At 44.6% G+C, this 14705-nt stretch overlaps 1 pseudogene; it reads left to right on the top strand.

The window, feature by feature from the left end:
* The first annotated feature begins 5440 nt into the window (after positions 1 to 5440).
* LOC115300463 lies at positions 5441 to 5525 on the top strand (annotated as a pseudogene).
* Positions 5526 to 14705: the final 9180 nt, after the last annotated feature.

Here is a 14705-nt window from a genome sequence, read left to right as displayed (position 1 = left end):
GAAATTGAAGTTCTTTCATCCATTCCATAAGGATTCAGAAGCAGGGCTTTGCAGACAGAACCCCCAAGTATGAATTCCAACTTCTCCACTTAACATCTGTACACTCAAGTCTATAGTGTGGACTTATAAGGATATAGAAAACATTGACTTTGCTTTCAGGTAGCTTATAATCTAGTAATAGGAAAAAGACATGTCTACAAGAATTTTAATGCCAGGTAGAATGTAATTAAAAGCTCCCAAAGAGATGATAGGGGAGGCTTACAGCCAGCTGGGAAGAAAGCTTAATGGAGAAAATAGCCTCTCATCTGTCTTGAAAGATGCATGGGATTTTTTTTAAAAAATTAAGTTTATTTATTTATTTATTTTGAGAGGGTGGGGGGAGAGTGAGAGAGCACAAGCTGGGGACAGGCAGGGAGAAGGAGAGACAGAATCCTAAGCAGTCTCTGCACCAGCAGTGCAGAGCCAGATTCAGGGCTCAAACTCACATACTGTGAGATCATGACCTGAGCTGAGATCAAATCAAATGCTTAACGGAATGCACCATGCAGATGCCCCACGATGCACGGGATTTTAAGGCCAAGAAAGAAAGAGCATTCCTAGTGAAGGAGGAAGCAGTAAAGAATGGAGCATGTTCCTGGAATGGGAAGTAAGCATGTTTGACTGAAGGATTTAGGGAATATATAGAATATAAGTGGAAGCTGACACTATAAAAGGAAGTTAAGCCAAAGCAGAGACTTGAATGACATTCAAGAAGTTAAAAAAAGTGTCCAAGGACACATAAAGTCAGTGATATTCACCACTTTGCCTTCATCTTCAACTTGAGTAATGGTACAGCCATTGGCATGGGCAGGGGACTGTCTCATTATAAAAACACATGAAAAATAAATAATCAGAATTAGTGTGACTGGCTGTGGGACAGAGGCTCAGAATCTCTGATAAAGAAAAGTGTGAATTACAGGATGAAAGCAAGGAAATATGTTCTTCCCCCACATCTCTACAAGTGGCATATTCTACTGCCCATCAAAGCCATGCTTAGAATAGCTAACTCATGAATGAATATAAATCTTTGCCATGGGCACATAATGTTGATACATTTAGTGTCAATTAAACAGCTACATGGCAGGGTTTTTTTCTTCAAAAATATGTACCTCTGCTGAGACTTCTTATGGCAAAAGCAAAGGTAAACTTCAGGCCAGCTCACAAATTCTGATTTATCACAAATTGTAAATTTTAGTAGAAAGAATGTAAGATTGAAGCCAGGTTGACTGTTGAGATATTCAGCAACTTTAGAATCTTCTATCCAAATGTTCTAGCATCTCCCAGGCTTTAACAAATTGATTTATTAGAATGGAATCCTGGGCTCGGGCAGTTCCAGGTCCAAGGACCTGCTCAAACACTGCCTGGCTGTGTGACCCTGAGACCTTGGCTCCACCTCTGTGGGCCTATCCAATATTGTGAGGACACAATAAAACAGATAATAAAATACAAGGGTGTCACTGAGGGAAACGAAAGAAGATCCAGGGTTCACATGGTTGGGACAGGAGCTCCAGCTCAGGAATTCAAAAGCAAAGTGGGGATGGGGGTGGGGTAGTGCTGGTTCCAGGCTATCAGCTACTTCCTCCCCCCACCAGGATGGGGTGAGACTCAAGGTGTGGCTGAGGATGGGGGTAGAGCCTGAGCATATCTAGATTTGGAGGAGTCTGAGTTGTGGGAAAAAGCTGAAAGTTTGGCAGAGTCTGATGCTCATCCTCTATGACGGCACACACCTAAACAAGGAAGAGCGGTACCCAACTCTGCTGCATCCTTTAGAACCTGCTTAGATTACATCAGCTCTGAGATGCGTTCCATGACCTATTCCCTAGATTTGCTTAATCCCTCCCTCTGCCTTTCTGTTGTAACAGCTTCCTCACCATATAAACCACTGTCAGTTTACATGCCCATCTCCTCTTCCAGAATGAGAGATTCTCTGGAGGCACAGACTCACATCTGAGGCATTCTTGGGTCTCCAGGGCCAGCTCAAGAGTCCTGCTCAAGTACAGCTCGGGAACTGCTTGCTGAACTGAAAGGAACTGCAGGGACTTGAGAAGAGTAGTGATTTATGTTAAAAGAGGTGATTCTTGGAGGAGGAGCATGAGGAAAGGAAAACTTTGTTCAGGGGTTCAGAGAGAGGAAAAGGACACACCCTCTCCCTGCTCTTTGAGAGAGGCAGAGGTCATTTCTAGGACGGAGCTGAGCCTCTTGCCTATACCAGAAAACGCTCAAAGAATGTTCAGATGCCTTCACGTCTTTAGGTTGAACCTTCCATAATGGGGTACAGTATTTTTCTAATGAAATTCAACTATTTAAAGCCAACCTTAAGCTGATGAACACCTTTGGAACCTTACAGAAAAAATGCAGACAAACACCCACTTTTTGAAGGGAGGTCCTCAAATATTAAATTGATACTATTGTCTGCGCAGAGTCTTCCTTATGGCCATCTGAGTGATCTGTCCTAAACCTGTCCATATCATGGCCAAACTAAAAGTCAAACTGGCCCAGCCATATTCCTCTCCTCACCCTTCACCAAACACAATTCATATCTCTGTGTCTCTGCAGATGCCGTTCCCTCTGCGAGAAATTCTCTCATTTCCCCCACTCTACCTCATCTGCCTACTCAGCCCCAAACATAAGATCTGATACACAGAAACTATCTGAGTTTGGGTTTCCCCAGAAGCAGATTCTGAAACAAGGATTCAAGTGCAGGCAGTGTATTTGGAAAGTGGTTTCAGGAAACACGAGAAGGGATATCGGGAAGTGAGCTAGGAAAGGGAAGGCACCAATAAAAGGTGTATTTTTAAGCAAGTTACCCCCATGAGTAAGTAGAACCCAACTGAAAGAACCAGTGTAGAACTTCTGCCTCAGAATATCCCACCTGAGGGGTGAGAGCTGGGGTATTCATCCACCAGCTGCCATTACTTATTGCCTGAAAGCTGCTCTGTATACTGACGCCCTGGTACTTCTGGCCTGGCCCTAGTGCTCAGAAACGGTGAATGCTGGGGGCACATGTGTGAGCACTGACAGCATCTACTTCAGACACCTGTAAATTTTGCTGAAGGAATGACTGACACACAAACAACTCAATAATAATAATAATTAACTAATATTGTAATAAATAATAATTACTAATATTTTGCTATATGTCAGGCACAGTATAAGTACTTTATATATTTTTCAACCTCTCAACAACCCTGCAAGATAAGCTAGTAGTATGCTCATTTTACAGATAAGAAAACAGAAACACAAAGAGCTAAGTTACTTGCCCAAGGTCATGCAGCTAATAATTGACAGAACCAGGAGTGAATCTTGACAGCCTGGCATGTAGATGACCAACTCACTCCACCTACACAATCTGGAGATGCTCCACTTTGGAACCCTGGGGCTGCCATTTCATGGTGATGTAGTCTTGGACAAGTCACTAGTCCTCTAAGCCTTAGTTTCCTCATCTTTGAAGTGGGAATCATATCACATGATTCCTGCACACACAGCAGAAGCTAACATATCAGGGCTGGGCTAGACCTTGGTCTCCATTTGTACAAGGAACTCTAAAGCCTCTCCCAACTCTAATGCTCTGCAGTCTTAAAACTCAAACAACATCTTCCCGTGACAACCTCATTCAGGCGCACAGTCCCTGAGAGCTGCATTTGTTTGTTCCGTGAAAGCAGAAGTGACCCCAGAGTCATAAGGGGAAGAGGAGCCTGTCTTCCTGCCTTCCACTCCTCCCACCGAACTAAGGATCTTGACATACTGGCTATAGGAAACTCCAACCCAGAGCCTGGGCTAGGGGTCAGATTCAAATCTCAGCTCAAGCACCATCACTGTGTGGCCTTTAGCAAGTCACTTCACTCATTTACATATCAAGTTCCTCATCTGAAATGTGTTGATCACAATTCCTACCCCAGAGGATTGTCATGAGCATGACGGAAAGCCCCAGCACACAGTAGGTACTCAAGGACAGGCAGTTACACATTCTCTGTTATGAAGAAGTATGCTATATATTTCCATTAGGGTAAAAAAAGAAAAAGAAACCCTCAATGTTCACTTTAATTCTAAGCCCCGGAGGCCTTTAGCAGGGCTGACAACTTCGTCTGGAGGATGGTAAATATTTGTCTATTTCAGAGGCTGCATTTATCTTCTAAGGCGCGCGTGCCAGTCCCCGTGCTGACAAGCAACTTGTTTATTTATTACCCTAATAACAAATAGATTGTCAGGCCTGGAGGCTCCACATGCACATGAAGTTTGGGCCTGCTTCAAGCCCCAGCCGCTCAAGCCCTGGCCAGCTCTGTGGGGTCTGAGGAGCTGGGGTGGGAGGCCACTAGACACTTGGCTCATTCCACATCCTGCCTCTTGTTTTTCCATTTGTTCTATCCAAAAACTCCCTTACAGAGCCTACACTGTGAAGCCTTGCCCTGTGTCCTCACACTGCCACAGCCAGTGTCCTCAAAGGGCTTGAAGTCTAGAGAGAGGGAGATGATGATTATAAAAATAATAATAGTGACACTAGTAGTAGCAGCAAATACTCTGTAACAGGTGCTATGCAAAGTACTGTACATATACTAACTCATCTGACCTAACCAAAAGTAGATACTCTTATCCCCATTTTACTGATGAGGAAACTGAGGTACAGAGAGGTTAAGGGATTTGCCCAAGATCACCTCTATAAAAATCATTGCAGTACAATACAAAAAATATTTATAATAACTTCTCAATAATAATACTTATACAATGTTGGTGGTAGTCACATGGCCTCCCACATGCCATGCACAGCCTACTTCAGGGCCTTTATGCTTGCTGTTTCCTCTTCCTAGAATAGTCTTCCCCCAGATATCCACCTCACTCCCCTCCTTCAAATCTTTGTTCAGATATAACCTTCTCAGTGAGGTCCCCCACATTTACAGTTGCAGCTCCTCACCTCAGCCCTCCCTAGTCCCCTTTTGTTTAATTAGCCTCCAGAACACTTACCACTACCTGTCCTACATATTTTACTTTGGTTTATGTCCACCTCTCTGCACTAGAATGGTCAGAGGTTTTCTATCTCACTTCCTGCTGCATTCATATTGTGAAGAACGGAGCCTGGCCAATAGGAAGTGATCAGTTTGTTGAATGGATGAATTATACCTTACAGTTTGAAAATATCATCCATGCAGCCTACCCCTTAACTGCTAGCCTCCCTCAGAGTCCACTATCTGATTCTCCTTGATGGTGTGTCATTGGCACATTCTCCTTAGGAAATTTTACCCTCTCCCATGGTTTCAGGTTTTTTTATCCCTCCTCTGAGGACTCCTGGATCTTTATCTCTAGACCAAAGCCCACTACTGAGCTCACCTGTATAGGTGACAACCCAGGGCACATGGACACCTGGGCCCCACCTGAGTCACAGACCAAAATAGATTGCACTACTTTCATCGCTTCTCGGCATTTTTGGCTAAGATCAAGTGTAGTATCTGTTCTTATCAGATCTCACTACTTTCTACCTAAATGCACCCCTTCTCCTGGCCCCAGCCGCCAGTCATCCAAGCCAGGAGCCTGAGCATTAGCCTCAACTCCTCTTGCCTTCACCCCAAGTCAGCAGTCCCAAGTCCTTAGAGCATTTCTTGGCTGTCCCCTTCTCTTTCACCACCTTAATTTAGGCCATTATTATACAAGAACTATGGCTACAGCCCCCCTCCTGGCTGCCCCACCACCAGTCCATCCCTAGGAAACCATGCTCTATGGTATGTCTAAAACACCAAACTATCCATGCAACTCCACTATTCCATATCCTTCAATGACTCCCCATTGCCCAATGACCAAAGGCCAAGGTCATAGCCTTTATTTCCCAGCCTCACAATTTACCCTGACTGTCCCCATTCCCCACATATATCATGCTGTTTCACATTCCTATGTCTGTGCTTGGGAAGCTCCCTCTACATAAAAGATTTGTGCTCCTCTCCTCTGCATGAAAAACTCTTCCTCACCCTTCACAATCCAACTTAGATGTCACCTCCTCCATGCAGCCTCCCCCGAAAAAAGAGGAGGGTGCATTGTGAGAACACGGATATAGGAAGGGATGAAGCCAGTTTGGATGACTCTTGCAGCTTTGGTGATCCTCTGTCAGACCTGGGCTCCTGGAGCTCCTGTAGGTTGTGATGTTATGCTGGTTTCAAGGGGTTCCATGTGATTGCCCATGGCTAGACCTGCAATGTGAGCTCCAACAGACACATGTAGCGCCTGGGATCTCAAGGAGCTTGTGTCAAAAGATGTCTGAGACTGTGGGGACTACAGAGCACATGATACACAACAGAGGAAAAGACCTTCCAGATGCCAGAAGCATCACCTCAAGTTCTCGCCACAGAGATGAGGGCCCCAGCCATGATATTTGGAGATACTTTGAAGTGGAGTGATATGGTGGCTAAAATCCCTCTGTGCTCCACAGAGACCCTAGAACCAGGCTGCTGAGCTCCTCTGTCACATTCTCCCTCCACAACCTTGGACAAATTACAAGAATATTCTTTGTTTCAATTTCCCTATCTATCAAACAGGAATATTGATTGCTGCTGCCTCATAGGGTCACTGTGAGGATTAAATGGGTTATTATATATAAAGCACTTAAAACATGGTTTTAAGTTAAGCACAAATTAAGGTTTTGTTGAATTGTTTAAGGCACTATTTAAGGGGTTTTTTTAATGTTTGTTTATTTTGAGAGAGAGAAGGAGAGAGGGAGGGAGAGAGAGAGGAGAGAGAGAATCCTAAGCAGGCTCCATGCTGTCAGCACAGAGCCGAATGCAGGACTAAGTGTCACAGCCATGAAATCATGACCTGAGCTGAGATCAAAAGTCAGACACTTAACCAACTGAGCCACTCAAGCACCCTGAAGTTTTGATTATTGTTGCTTTCACACTGTGGTTTGGCAGGAGAACAGCAATGACAGAGACAGGGCAATGACTGACTGGGCCTTGCTGCTCCAAGAGGGTAGGGGCCTGGAAGGGGTGGCCCTGGGGCCAGGACAAGGTTCCTCTGTGCAGTCCTTCAGAACTCGGATCCCGCTGGCCTTCTCCACTCTCCCTCTCTGATTCTGGGCCTGTTAAGGTCCCACTGCACCCCACCTCTATCATGACCCCATGCTGTTATTGCTTGTTTACATGCCTGTCTCCCCATTCAGACTGTGAACTCCAAAAGGTAAGGTCCATCCTGATGCAGCTCAGTCCCCCACGTGGTGCCAGGCTGCAGTATGGGTTCCATAACTGAGTGAAACTATCAAGCCCTCCACAACCTACAGTCCTGAAATCTCAAGCTGTTAATACCTGACTCCAAGTTAGGCCCCCAGTGAAGGGCTACGCTTTCCCATGCTCTCATACCTGGGCATCTTGAAGGAAAGAATTCTGTTACTTTCCAGATAGCAGGGCCTCCAAAGCCACTGCTGAAGACTCTTCATGAAGTCAAGACCTTGGAGGAACCTGGGGTGTTCATCTGGTAGGGAAGAATGAAGTGGGTCCCATTTCTTGTGACAGGCTGTTCATGGTGAAATTAGAAATGTAACATCCAGCTTAACTAATTGGGAGGTCCCTGCTATGGCCACTACCACGTCTTTACTTGCTGGACCACAGAAAGCTAAGGGTCCTGGGGAAAAGGCCAGGATAGTTTTGCCAAACAGTTATAAAAATATTTCCACACTTTGGCAATCAGCTGGGCCCAGTTTGGAGAACCAATGCCTTGTGTTCCAGGAGTCCAGTGCCCAGTGGGGAACTAAGAAACCAAGCATAGAGGTCAATATCAATTACCATCTAATGAGACAAGAGCTAAGCATGCTAGGAGTTCCATGGAGGACCTGGGCAGTGGAGGGGGGGGAGGGGGGCAAAGTATTTTTGTTAGGCCTTGGAGTTTGGACCAGGCAGCTGAAGGGGAGCCAGGAGTGCAGGCAGTGAGAACAAGAACCTGGAAATGTGGGGCCTGTTGAGGGACTGGGGCCAGCAGGGAATGTGGGAAATGATGCACGAGGGACAGGTGGGCTCAGACCTCAAAGAGTAAGAATCATACACGCAGCCAACAGTTTGGCATTTTATTCAGTGGGCAGAGGAAAGTTGAAAGTGTTTCTTCTTCTTTTTTTTAATGTTTATGTATTTTGAGAGAGAGAGAGAAAACATGAGCAGGGGAGGGGCAGACAGAGATGGGGACAGAGCATCCAAAGTGGGATCTGACAGCAGCAAGCCCAATTCAGGACTCAAACTCATGAACCGTAAGATCGTGACCTGAGCTGAAGTCGGATGCTCAACCAACTAAGCCACTCAGGTGCCCCCCTAAAGTGTTTCTTAAACAGGCAAGGGATGGCAAGAAAGCCAATTCTGGCTTTAGTGTGGAGAGTGAGCTAAAGAGTCTATGGGGGAGGCAGTGAGGCCAAGTAGAGGCTGCAGCAAGCTCCAGGTCAGGGAAGATGAGGGCTGGTCAGGGAAGTGAATGACCAGTGAGATGGAGTGTGGGAGCTGGGGGATGTGAGTGGACAGCATCATCTCAGAAGAACAGCAGGCATGTAAGGCCAGACTCAACCAACAGGAATATTTAAGCTTCTAGAATAAAGCAAACTTGAACCTTGAAGACATCTGATACTCAAAGGGAATGTGATCGGATAGATAAGTGCCAAACTCTGTAAAGGACACCACACACACACACACACACACACACACACGCGCGCGCGCGCGCACACACCTAAAATGCAGGCAGACTGTACTATCACCACTTTAGAAATAAGAAAATAAGACTCGGCCTCATTCAAGATCAAGGGCAAATCTGAGATTTATAGATGAGTATTTCAAATGCTAACATGCACAAGTTTTCTGCAAGGTCATACAGACTCCTGAGTGCAAGAATGCAAATGGGACTCAGAAGGACTCAAGATTCCTTATCACAGTGAGCAAAGTGGAAGGACTTCCATTCCCTCAGTGCTTGCTCTCCCTCTCTAAAATATACACCAACCACCTGAAATGACACACTAACCATATGCCTTCTCATTCTTTAAAATGGGCCCTACTTCCAAATGGAAATGAAGATACAAACTGTTTTTAGAGTTTAGATTTTGGTCTTATTCAGACCTGTCACTTAATAGCTGTGTGACCTTGGGCAGGTTGCTTAACCCTCTGAGCCTGGAGTTCCTTATATGTAAAGTAAGGACAATGACAATTATCTCCTCCTCATAGGTATGTAATTAATCCATATGGAGCACTTAGCTCTGAGTCTGACCTACAAAACTGCTCAATAATAATATAGTCCACAGCACAGATTTCTGGAGCCAGACTAGCTGGATTCCAGTTCTGGCTATACCATTGGGTGACCTTGGACAAGTAACTTAACCTTTTTGTAGTTCAGTTTTCTCATCTGTGAAATAAGATTCTTACAGAACCTACCTCGTAAATGGTTGTGAAGATTAAATAAGTTAATCTATATAAAATTCTTGGAAAATTTCAGGCACATTATTAGTACTCAGTAAGTTTTGCCTATTATAGATAACTCTCACCACCTACTGTAAGATATACAACAGAAAATCCTCTACAAGATGCACTGAGTATTATACAAATATCTGGCACCCTATAGGAAATAATTAGAACAAGGAAAATTGGTTGGAAAAGGAAGGAATAAAAGGGGTTCCACTGAGATCATCAGGGTTAAAGGGCCAGGCAGATATTGGAAGATCGAAAAGGAATTCATGGTGAGGTGCTGGCTAAGACAGAAGAAGCAATCTCTCTTCTGTCTTCTCTCTTGTCTCTATTAATCTCGCTCTCTCTCTCTCTCTCTCTCTCTCTCTCTCTCTCTCTCTATTGTTGTTAGAATAAAATAAAATGATGACATATGACAGAAACTTCCTAGCTCTTTACCAAACCCATGTCTTCCTCCTGGGCACATCACTAGTTTTCTGTCATTAGGAGAAACCACGTGACTGAATTCCAGCAAATGGAACAGGAGTAGAAGTGATGTGTGCCACTTCCTGACACACAAAGGCCTCCATCCTCTGTGCTCTTTCCTCCTTCTGCCATCAGGACAGACCCATAATATGTAAGGAGCCTGGGTCTCTGACTCACCAGTTGGAGGAGAGCTTCCTATCAAACAGGAACACCCATCCTGGACCTGAGAACTAAATAAACTTTTATAGTGTTTGAACCATATGCTTTCATAGGTTTGTTTGTTACGGCAGCTAGTGATACCGTGACTAATGCTAATGTTTGAAAAGAGTTTAATGCAATACCTGGAACATGGTGAGCACTCAGTTTATGGTAGCCAAGAATGCAGGAGACCAGAAAGCCCAACAATGTTGCAGAACATACAATATCAAGGCTTAAATTGGTTCCAGAAAGCAAGTCTTTTGTTCCCTGTCTTTTCTAAATCCACAAAAGCACAGAGGAACACATTTCTGGATCCCTGTAAAATAGGATACCTAATCCCCATCTGTCATTGTGACCCTGAAGAATAAAGAAAATAATTATAATTATCATTTTGTCAAGATACTGTGCATCAGGCATTAATTAATGGCTTTATTTATCTACAATATCTTATTTCTTTCTCTCAAGTGTACTAATAATTCTTATTTTACAGAGGAAGAAACTGAGGCTAGGAGGTTAATAGCTTGTGTGAGCCACACAGATAGTAAATAGGCAACCAAGCCAGGTCTGACTGACTACAGAGATTCCTTAACCACTGGCCTTCCCTCCAGGGCCCATCTCAGGTTGATTGGCTCCACACAAGAAATTCAGCCAACAAGGGAGGACAGTTAGGTCTGGGGTCACAAGGGCTGATAAATTGAGTCTCAGTGTAGGATTTGGGGTCTTGCTGGCTCAATCCATCTCTCCAGGTCAGCCCAAACCTCAGCTCCTGGGACCTGGCCAGCTGATGCCAGACCAGCATTGCTACAGTATGTAAAAATGCTGGGGAAAAAATGGAGGAAAATAGCTCAGCAGTAGGGAGGAGGGAACTTGTCACCCTATTCCCTTCCACCCCATGCCTAGACTCCCAGGAGGCAGCTAGAGGTTGGACCCTGGCTCTCCCTAAGGTCACCTTCACAACAGTTCCACCAGGGCTCCGGCTGGCAGCACCCGCCAACGCCAGGCCGTGATGGATTACTGCTCGCTCTGGCTACTGTTCACTGCACAATCCAATCTAGGAGACACACATATTTCTCAATTCAGGGACTTCTTTTATTTTATGAAAAATCAGTCGGTTGCTCAGGCATGAGTGGCCGGGCTTGGCAAGCGCTTGGATTTTGTGAGACTTCTCTAGCCCTGTTGCCTTCCTAAATTCTCTTCCCTCCCCTAGTCTACCCATTCCCCACTATTGGCCCTCTGGACAGTGGAAGAGAGAGCACAGATTTGGGAGTCAGACAGTCCTGGGCTAATGCCCATTTCTGCCACTCGTTCTTTGTGAACCTCAGCTCCCTTGTGTATAAGGTAATGATGATACGACCCACACTTCAGAGTTATTATGCACAACAAATTAGTCATGAGTGTGGAGTTCCTGGCACAATAAATAGCTCACCTGTATCTCCTAATCACAGGAACCTATTCATTTTCCTTTTCTCCATCTCCATTCTTACTCACTTGCTTCTCATTCTCTCTGTCCTTTGCTGTCCTTCCTTTTCCCTTCTTCTCTCTTCTGTGTTCAAGTCAATATTTACTTTCAGAGGATGCCCCAGACTGCTGTTTTAAAAGGCAGAGCAATTACTACCACAAGCCTCTCTGAACTATACTTGTTCTTTTTTTTCTACCTTTACCTGGACAACCATGGTCTGTCTTGTGTTGTCATTAGGACATAATTCTTATGACTCAGACAACAGCGATTCCGAGACTGACTTCTGAAGAGGCTGATTCCAATGCACCCTTAAGATCCCTTGTCATTACCCTGGGATGTCTGGGTGGCTCAGCCAGTTAAGTGTCTGACTCTTGGCTTCAGCTTAGGTCATGACCTTGCTGCTTTGCGGACTTGAGCCCCGCATTGGGCTCTGCTCTGATGGTGTGGAGCCTGCTTGGAATTCTCTCTCTTTGCTCCTACCCCACTCACTGTGTCTCTGTCTCTCTCAAAATAAATAAACTTTTTTAAAAAATCCCTTGCATTATCCTTTTAAATTCTAGTGAATCATTATTCCCAGCTCTTCACCTCTTTATACTTAACCTTTCTGATTTGAATAGGATAATCCCACTAGCTCAAAGAGGGAAGACAGTATTCTCTTGTTGGAAGTGACCAGAAGATTATATTCATGGAACTGGGTAAAAGCAAAATAGCAGCCCGATCTATCCCTTGAGTTCAAGGTCCTCACCACTTCATGTGTCATCTGAGTCATCTCGATGACGAACTTCTAAACGGGCAGAAAATCAAGATGGGCTACATTGAAAAATCAAAGCTGAAATGCTGCTCTAAGAGAAGATAAAAATTGAGCACATCCTTATAAAAAAAAAACCCCATGTAAGGCTCTCCTTGTGCTGATGCCAGCTTAACAGGTTAGAAGAAACTGGTCTTTCAAGCTAAGAGAGACCAGAGACCCTGGTCCAGGGCAGCCACACCCTCAGTACTGGCACCAGCAGCTAGAATGGAGTCAGAGGATCTGGGGGCCTGACGCATCTGTCACACAGGTCAACACCAGAAAAAGCATCTTTCCAAACATCCTTGACTTCTAAAGTGGACCTTCCTCACTCAGAAACGCAGCCAATCTTCAAGGACCCTGGAATCCACCTTCCTCTCTTCATCCACAATGTTTCTGCCTTAGTCCGGGGCAGAATCTCTCACCTGAGTCCTGCATTGGCCGTCCTTCTGCACCTTCGGAGGCCTCCCAGACCCTATCCTCTCTGCATAGCAATGGTGATCTTTTCAAAATGCAAATCTAACCCATGTCCCTCTACTCCTTGAACCTCTCCAACGCCTGCCTCTGTTCTCGGGCTGATGTTACTAGTAGAACAGCAAACATTTTCTATAAAGGCCAGGCAGCAAAGATTTTACCCTTTGTGGGATATATATACTCTGTTGCAACCTCTCAGCTGGGCCATTGTAGCAAAAGCAGCCATTGATAATAAGCAAACGGGTGTGGAATGTTTCAATAAAATTCTATTTATAAAAATAGACAGGGAGCCAGATTTGGCCAGCAATCCATGGTGTGCCAACCCCTGAGATTTAGACCAATACCCTGGGTGACTAGGCCACCGCCTCAGAGAGGTTAGCTCCATCACTCACCATGCAGTGTTTGCATTACAGTCCAGCCGCTCAGTACAACCCATTTCCTCCGAGCAGGCTGTGTTTTATCAAGCTCTCATGCCTCTACTCATGCAGCTCATTATGCTCAGGCCTTTACCTTACTAGATATTAGAAGGCTTAGCTCAATCTTCAAAGGGAAATTTGATCATATGCATCAAACTTTGAAACACGTGTTTCTGTTTGACTCACTAATTCAACTTCTGGGAATTTATTCCACAGACAACTAACTCACCAAAAGCATTCAAAGACACCAATAAAGGTGTTTATTGGGGTATTGTTTACACTGTTAAGATACATTGGAAACAAACTAAATGTTCATCAATACAGAAGTAATTAAATTATGGTACATACATATAATATGAATAATGTGCTCGTATTGAAAATGATGAAGTAGATCCCCAGATGTTCTGATAGAAAATTATTTTCAAGATACATTAAGAAAGCAAGATGCAAAAGGTTGTGTATAACATAATCCGATTTGTGTAAAAAGGATACACACACACACACACACACACACACATGCTTGGTATGTGTAGAGCATCTGAAATGATACACAAGAAATGTAACAGTGCTACCTCTTGGGAATGGAACTGCAGTTGAAGAGTTGGAGCAGGGCTGCCAGATACGGTTGGAAAGCCTGTGCACTATACAAGCCCGGGTGGAGCCACATGCCTAGACCACGATGGCAACGGCGTGCTCTGGAGTTGTGCAGCATTGTAGCAGCTCTAATTCTGGAGAAGATGAATTTTTTGTTAGCCATCCTTTTATACTATTTGAATTTTTATGACACCAAACCCTGAAGCCTGAGAGTCAACCCTACATTGAAGACTGTGCTGTAGCTGTTTGCCTGCTTGCCACGCTGTCTTTTGCAAGGAAAAAGCCTGCCTTATTCACAGCACAGTGTGAATGACAACATCAAAGACAGGAGTACAGGATACAGAGAGAGCACAGATTAACCTGACATGGAGCTGGATCTTGCCAGAGAAAAAAGCAAGGAAGCAAACTGAAGCCAAAGGGAACAGCAAATGCAAAGGCATCGATGGTGAAAAATGTTGCACATTCATGTGTTCAGAGTGATATAGAGAAATAGACTGCGTGTGTTAGATGGGTATTAAATTTAACACAGTTCCTCAGATCTACTATGTGCCAGAAAGCCAAGGCCAGATGTCTAGAACTGGACGTGTCATGCCTTCTGTGATTCCAGTGCTCTTGAAGAGGTAAAGGAGAACAAGTTCAAATTCCCTTAATATAAGGTAAGATGTTGTTGGCATCCCATAGGTCAGAGGCAAAAGACAACTGCTGATAGAGACCATAAGAGAAGCTTCATGAAGAAGCTAGTATATGACACGAGGAGGATTTCAACAGGCAGAGGTAGAACAGAATAGGGCAGAAGGGAGCAACATTTTTAAGCAAAGGAAAGGAAATAAGGGAGCCCGGGACATGCTCAGGTTGCTGAAGCATAGGGC

This window comes from Suricata suricatta, chromosome 8, assembly GCF_006229205.1.
Source record: "Suricata suricatta isolate VVHF042 chromosome 8, meerkat_22Aug2017_6uvM2_HiC, whole genome shotgun sequence".
Lineage (NCBI taxonomy): Eukaryota > Metazoa > Chordata > Mammalia > Carnivora > Herpestidae > Suricata > Suricata suricatta.
This window is presented reverse-complemented; position numbering and strand designations above follow the sequence as displayed.